This window comes from Scomber japonicus, unplaced genomic scaffold (assembly GCF_027409825.1).
Source record: "Scomber japonicus isolate fScoJap1 unplaced genomic scaffold, fScoJap1.pri scaffold_719, whole genome shotgun sequence".
NCBI lineage: Eukaryota > Metazoa > Chordata > Actinopteri > Scombriformes > Scombridae > Scomber > Scomber japonicus.
In genome coordinates, this window is record NW_026518769.1 from 5,001 (window position 1) to 12,651 (window position 7,651).

General features: G+C 39.9%; 1 pseudogene; it reads right to left on the reverse strand.

Annotated features, from left to right (window-relative positions):
• Positions 1 to 4,977, reverse strand: part of LOC128354852 (V-type proton ATPase subunit B, brain isoform-like) — an 8,583-nt pseudogene extending 3,606 nt beyond the window's left edge.
• Between the last annotated feature and the right edge of the window lie 2,674 nt (positions 4,978 to 7,651).

Genomic DNA, 7,651 nt, shown 5'->3' on the forward strand with positions numbered 1-7,651 from the left:
GAGACAGAGACAGAGACAGAGACAGAGTCAGAGTCAGAGTCAGAGACAGAGACAGAGACAGAGACAGAGACAGAGACAGAGACAGAGACAGAGAGAGAGACAGAGACAGACAGAGACAGCGACAGAGTCAGAGACAGAGTCAGAGACAGAGACAGAGACAGAGTCAGAGTCAGAGTCAGAGACGGAGTCGGAGTCGGAGTCGGAGTCGGAGACGGAGACGGAGACGGAGACGGAGACGGAGACAGAGACAGAAACAGAGTCAGAGAGAGAGAGACAGAGACAGAGAGTCAGAGAGAGTCAGAGATAGAGACAGAGAGAGACAGAGACAGAGAGAGAGAGACGGAGACAGACAGAGACAGCGACAGAGAGACAGAGACAGAGTCAGAGACAGAGACAGAGACAGAGACAGAGACAGAGTCAGAGACAGAGACAGAGACAGAGACAGAGAGAGAGACAGAGACAGAGACAGAGACAGAGACAGAGACAGAAACCGAGACAGAGACAGAGAGAGAGACAGAGACAGAGTCAGAGTCAGAGTCAGAGACAGAGACAGAGACAGAGTCAGAGACAGAGACAGAAACAGAGACAGAGTCAGAGACAGAGACAGAGTCAGAGTCAGAGACAGAGACAGAGTCAGAGTCAGAGACAGAGACAGAAACAGAGACAGAGTCAGAGTCAGAGTCAGAGACAGAGACGGAGAGAGAGACAGAGTCAGAGACAGAGTCAGAGACAGAGACAGAGAGAGAGACAGAGTCAGAGTCAGAGTCAGAGACAGAGACAGAGACAGAGACAGAGACAGAGTCAGAGACAGAGTCAGAGACAGAGTCAGAGTCAGAGTCAGAGTCAGAGACAGAGACGGAGAGAGAGACAGAGTCAGAGACAGAGACAGAGACAGAGACAGAGAGAGAGACAGAGTCAGAGACAGAGTCAGAGTCAGAGTCAGAGTCAGAGACAGAGACAGAGACAGAGACAGAGACAGAGTAGTGATGTCATCAGAGCAAACAGCTGATCGATAAAACCAGTCTATAGAAACTCAAACATCAGCAGAGATCAGACGAGATGTGACGGCTCAGTTAATGAACTCACAGCTGAGACTGAACATAAATCTCCTCATGCTATTATTATTAGACGTGTTACTGTGATGGACGGTCGATGACATCAGCGGTCGATGACATCAGCGGCCGATGACATCAGCGGTCGATGACATCAGCACATTTCAGACGCTGCAGACTTTAAAAGTAAAGATGCTGCAGATCTCATTTCTCATAAGGCCCACTTTCCTTCCTTCCTTCCATCCTTCCTCAATTCCTTCTTTCCCTCTTCCCTTTCTTCTTTACTTCCTTCCTTCCTTACTCCCTTCCGTCCTTCCTTCCTTCCTTCCTTCATTCTTTCCTTCCTTCCTTCCTTCCTGCCTTCTTTTTCTTCCTTGTTTCTTTCCTTCTTTCCTTCTTTTCTTCCTTCCTTCCTTCTTTCCTTCTTTCCTTCCAACCTTCCGTCCTTCCTTCGTTCCATCCTTCCTCCCTTCCATCCTTCCTTCCTTCCTTCTTTCCTTCCTTCCATCCTTCCTGTCTTCTTTTCCTTCCTTCTTTCTTTCCCTCTTCCCTTTCTTCTTTACTTCCTTCCTCCCTTCCATCCTTCATTCTTCCTTCCTTCCTTCCTTACTTACTTACTTCCTTACTTCTTTCCCACTTTCCTTCCTTCCCTCTCTCTTCCTTCCTGTCTTTTCCTTCCTTCCTTCCATCCTTCCTTCCTTCCTTCCTTACTTACTTACTTCCTTACTTCTTTCCCACTTTCCTTCCTTCCCTCTCTCTTCCTTCCTGTCTTTTCCTTCCTTCCTTCCATCCTTCCGTCCATCCTTCCTTCCTTCTTTCCTTCCTTATTTATTTTTCTTTAATCATTTTTATTATTTTTTATTTTTTATTATTATTTATATATATAAATATATATTATTATTTATATCTTTTATTTATTATTATTTATATTTTTTATTTTTATTTTATCCTGTTTTGTTTTTTATTTATTTATTTTTCTTCTCTCTCTTGTTCTATCTGTGTACGCCACAGACATTTGGGGAGGGGGGGGGGTGGGGGGTGGGAGAGGTATGATGCTTAACTAGGATGACTTCATTACATTGTTGTTGATTTTTCTTGTTTTTTTGTGTTTTTTGTCGTACTTGTTCTTGTTTTGAAAAATTTCAATAAACAAATTGTTAAAAAAAAAGAAATGTTTTTTTATTGTGCAGGAAAGAAAAGTGTGGATACAAAAGTTAGTGAAGAAAAAGTGCAAACCATAAAAAAATGTTTTACCAAGTAACACAACAACAGATTTGATGAGCAGACAGTGAAACAATAAAAACATCACACAATAAATAATAAAAAATAAATAAAAATATGTTTTTTAAAATCTAACCAAAAAATAAATAAAACTCTCATCACCATAATAAATTTCATACTACTAATAATAATGAAAAACACAAATAAATAAATTTAAAAAAATAAAATCCAACAAAAAACTATAATAAATAATATTATAATTATAATAATATAATAAAAACAACAAAAATAAATAATAAAATCAAACTAAAAAGAACAAAAAAACTATAATAAATTACATAATAATAATAAAAACAACAAAAAATAAATAAATAAATACAAATAAATAATAAAATCAAACTAAAAAGAACAAAAAAATTTTTTTTACCATTGTCATCACTATAATACATTATATAATAAACAATAATAATAATAAGAAGAAGAAGAAAAATAGAAATGACACAGAAATAAATAAATAAAAAATTAAAATCAAAAGAAAAAAACCCTCTTATTACATCATCATCACTATAATAAATGACATATCTATACGTTACAGTGTTTGTGTGTGCTTATACATGCATGTATATTATGTGTGTGTGTGTGTGTGTGTGTGTGTGTGTGTGTATATCATTTCCTGTTGTGGTTGTACATTGTTTTAAGAGCAATACAGTTTCATCTTCTGCTACATTCAGCACCACGCCGCTGTCCATGGTGCTGAATGGAGTCTAACCTTCACACATCCTGGTGTTATTAGTGTGTGTGTGTGTGTGTGTGTGTGTGTGTGTGTGTGTGTGTGTGTGTGTGTGTGTGTGTGTGTGTGTGTGTGTGTGTGTGTGTGTGTGTGTGTGTGTTTCTATTATAGAGACCAAGCCTTTAATTCAGACAGTTAATTGTTAGGATAATAAAGAGATGAAATAAAAATGTTCTGCTGCTCAGTTATATAATAAAAGCTCACAGTGTTTCTATCTGACTGAAGCCCACACACTGAAGAATGGATTTATATTCATTACCCAGCAGTTTTACATCTTTATATTTCCTATTGTATCTGGTCATGATGCTAAAACCAAAAGATATTCAGTTTAATATCAGAAAAGATTTTTAAAAGCAGAAAATATTCACATCTTTAAATAAACGCTCATGAACAAAGAATCATGTTAAATGTGTTAAATCATACATTTACAATAGAAGTGTCCCCCTTCTGTGTAAGAAAGAAAGAAAGAAAGAAAGAAGGAAGGAAGGAATGAAGGGAGGAAAGAAGAAAGGAAGGGAAATAGGAAAGAAGGAAGGAAAGAAGAAAGGAAGGGAAATAGGACAGGAAGGAAGGAAGGAAGGAAGGAAAGAAAGAAGAAGGGACGGAAGAGAAGACAGGAAGAGAAGACAGGAAGGAAGGAAGGAAGGATGCAAAGAAGGGAGGAAGGAAGGGAGGAAAGAGGGAAGGAAGGAAGGAAGGAAGGGAGGAAGGAAGGGAGGAACGAGTGAAGAGGAAGAAGATGAAGAAAGAAAGAACAAGAAAGAAGGAAAGAGAAAAATGAGGATGAGAAGGATAAAAGAAAAAGAAAAGGATAGTGAGGAAGAGGAGAAAAGAAAGAAAGAAGGAAGATGAGGAAACTCTTTTAACCCTTTAATTCTATTTAAATATCTTTTCCACTTTGTTTTAATGCTTTTTATATATTTTATATTTAAACTACTTGTTGTATAAAAAGGTGAAACTTGACTTTCTGACTCATGGATGATGAATGATGAATCTACTGAATCATTAAAGTCACTAATCATCTAAACTGGAGCAGCTGTTAACATCTGCACACTTTACTTCCTTCCTTCATGCCTTTCCTTCTTTCCTTCCTTCCTTCCTTCTTCTTTCTTCCTTCCTTCTTTCCTTCCTTCTTTCCTTCCTTCCTTCCTTCCTTCCTTCTTTCCTTCCTGCCTTCCCTTTTTCCTTCCTTCCTTCCTTCTTTCCTTCCTGTCTTCTTTTTCTTCCTTCTTTCCTTCCTTCCTTCCTTCTTTCCTTCCTTCCTTCCTGCCTTCCCTTTTTCCTTCCTTCCTTCCTTCTTTCTTTCCTTCCTTCCTTCCTTCTTTCCTTCCTGTCTTCTTTTCTCTTTTCCTTCCTTCTTTCTTTCCTTCCTTCCTTCTTTCCTTCCTTCCTTCTTTCCTTCCTTCCTTCTTTCCTTCCTTCCTTCCTTCTTTCCTTCTTTCCTTCCTGTCTTTCTTTCCTTCCTTCCTTCCTTCTTTCCTCCCTGCCTTCCCTTTTTCCTTCCTTCCTTCCTTCTTTCTTTCCTTCCTTCCTTCTTTCCTTCAAACATCTGCACACATGTGGATCAGCTGATTGGTTATTAACAGATATCAGCGAGTTATTAATGATTATTATATGATCAGGTTTAACTCCTACAGTACTACGTCACCAGATAATCAGCACACACATTATAAAGTGATGCATCCTCGGCTCCTACCTGTTGTACTGCTGCACACACACACACACACACACAGACTCACTGAGGCGAGGCTGGGTGATGTAGTCCCGGCTCACGGCCATCACGTGCTCCCGGTTGGCTGCAGCTGTGAGCGGAGCAGCAGCTGGAGCAGAGACCGAGGCTTTGTTCCCGCTGACAGCCGAGGAGAGCTCACTCATGGCCCCGTTCACCATCCCTCTGAGCGCCTTCATCGCCATGTTTACACCACCTGCAGCACCAGCAGCAGCAGCAGTGATGGAGGATCCGAGTCGTGACAGCAGCAGCAGCAACAGCAGCAGCCGCGCATGCGCAGTTAACGCAGCCTCAGCAACACTCAGCAAACTATCATCACGACTTATTTCAGACAAGGTGAAAAAATAAATAAATATGTCAGAGAAGGTTAGAGACGTTTTTGAAGATCTTACTTTATATTTTACCCCCAGCATGTCACACAAATATCATCTTTATGTTTCCTTCTCCTTTTACTTTAGCAAAAGCACTTGAGTCAGTTTATCTGTTATATAACAGTTATACAATAATAATTTTAAAAAGTTATATAACAGAAATTAAGTGACCAGTTATACCATCAACCATCAGACTGCACAACACCACAGCTCACAGTAGCTTCCAGTAGCTTCCACTACCTCCCAGTAGCTCCCAGTAACTTCTAATACCTCCCACTACCTCCCAGTAGCTCCCAGTAACTTCTAATACCTCGCAGTAGCTCCCAGTAGCTCCAATTACCTCCCAGTAGCTTCCACTACCTCCCAGTAGTTCCCAGTACCTCCCAGTACCTCCCAATACTTCCCAGTAGCTCCTAGTACCTTCCAGTAGCCCCAAGTAGCTCCCAGTTGCTCCCAGTATCTCTCAGTAGCTCCCAGTAGCTCCAACTACCTCCCAGTAGCTTCCACTACCTCCCAGTACCTCCCAGTAAGTTTCCATTGTGTATGAAAATGCCCTATATAAATAAAACTGCCTTGCCTTCTCCCTTTCATCCTTCCTCCTTTCCTTCTCCCTTCCATCCTTCCTTCCTCCCTTCCTCCCTTCCTTCCTTGACTTGAGGACAACAGGAGGGTTAATGAGAGTTAAAGTGCGTGTGTGTGTGTGTGTGTGTGGTGTTCATGATTTCCTTTCCTCCCTCCTTTTCTTCCTTCCTTCTTCCCTCCTTTCCATCCTCCCTTTCTTCCTTCCTTCCCTCCTTTCTTTCCTTCCTCCCTCCCTCCCTCCTTCCTCCCTCCTTTCCTTCTCCCTTCTTTCTTTCCTCCCTCCCTTCCATCCTCCCTTCCATCCTTGACTTGAGGACAACAGGAGGGTTAATGAGAGTTAGAGAGAGAGTGTGTGTGGTATTCATGATTTCCTTTCCTTCTTCCTTCCTCCCTCCTTTCCTTCTTTCCTTCCCTCCTTTCCTTCTCCCTTCCTTCCTTCCTCTCTCCCTTCCATCCTTCCTTCCTCCCTCCCTTCCATCCATCCATCCATCCTTCCTTGACTTGAGGACAACAGGAGGGTTAATGAGAGTTTAAGAGTGTGTGTGTGTGTGTGTGTGTGTGTGTGTGTGTGTGTGTGTGTGTGTGTGTGTGTGTGTGTGTGTGTGTGTGTGTGTGTGTGTGTGTGTGTGTGGTGTTACTCTAATTACATTGAATTTCTGTCACTGATTTAATTCATTATTCTACGTGTCTGCAGGAAAACAGCAACTCTGCTTCTGGTTAATGCTTCATCATGTCCTGTCCCTTTCAAAATAAAACTCCCCAAAAAATAATGTTTGTATTCATCAATAAAAAACAGCAGATTTAATTCTCTCTTTTTTATTTTTTTCAGTCTACACAGCTGTTGTTTAGTCCATGAGGTAAAAAAACAAACACACACAAACTGTCCATTAAAACTCTGACATTCACTCTTCAACTGTTTGTAGTTGGTGGGAAGCCAGAGAGGGATCACATCAACAACCATCAACATCCCTGTGCTGGCTTCTTCTATCAGCTGGTTGGACTTCCTGTCAAACTGAAGCAATAAAAGTCCACTTATCAATAATTACGTGACCGTACAAGTCCAAAAAAAAAAAAAAAAAAAATCCATATTTCACTGGTTTCACATTATCTTCTGTTTCCAAATGTTTTTTTATGACTTATAACAAATCTTAAAGGATATTTATGTCATTTTTTCAAGTAAAAGCAGCGTCTTAATTGTGAGAATTTGCTGCTTTTCTTTACTTTATGTTAATTTTTCACAATAAAATGATTATATTTGAGTTTTTAAATGGTTGATTGGACACATTAGCACATTTAAATACGTCACTTTTGGCTTCGGGAAGCTGTGACAGAGATTTTTTAATTTTCCACAACAAGGAATTAACCTTTAAAAAAAAAAAAAAGAGAATTGATTATTAAAAAAATAATCATTCATTTTAGTCCTAACTAAATGGAAGAGGGGTCATTTAGCCGCTGATAAAAGAAGCGACTGCAGCCCAACCTCCCAAAAAAAAAAACAAGTATATTTAAAAAATATAAAATCAGCCTGATTAAAAACAATATAAAACCTAAAAAAACGTCTTAAAAATCTACGACTTCTCTGCAGGATTCATCCGCTGCATCTCAGACTGAAAACACTGAAAAACGTTAGCGATGAGGCTAAAGCGTCCGTGTGACATCAAGCTGCCTTCAAATGAAACTCGATACATTTGGCGTTAAGTCGTGAGAACGCCGCCGCTAGTCAACACGGATGCCAAAAAGATGAAGAAGAAGAAGAAGCCACCGCAAAAGGCAAAAACAACAGCAGAAAACGAAGCTGTTTCATGGATACAACAGCGCCACTTTTCCTCCAGTGGCCACTTGGCAGAACTGCAGCTTAAAAAAAAACAAACCAAAAAAAAAAAAAAAAAAAAAAAAAAACACCACT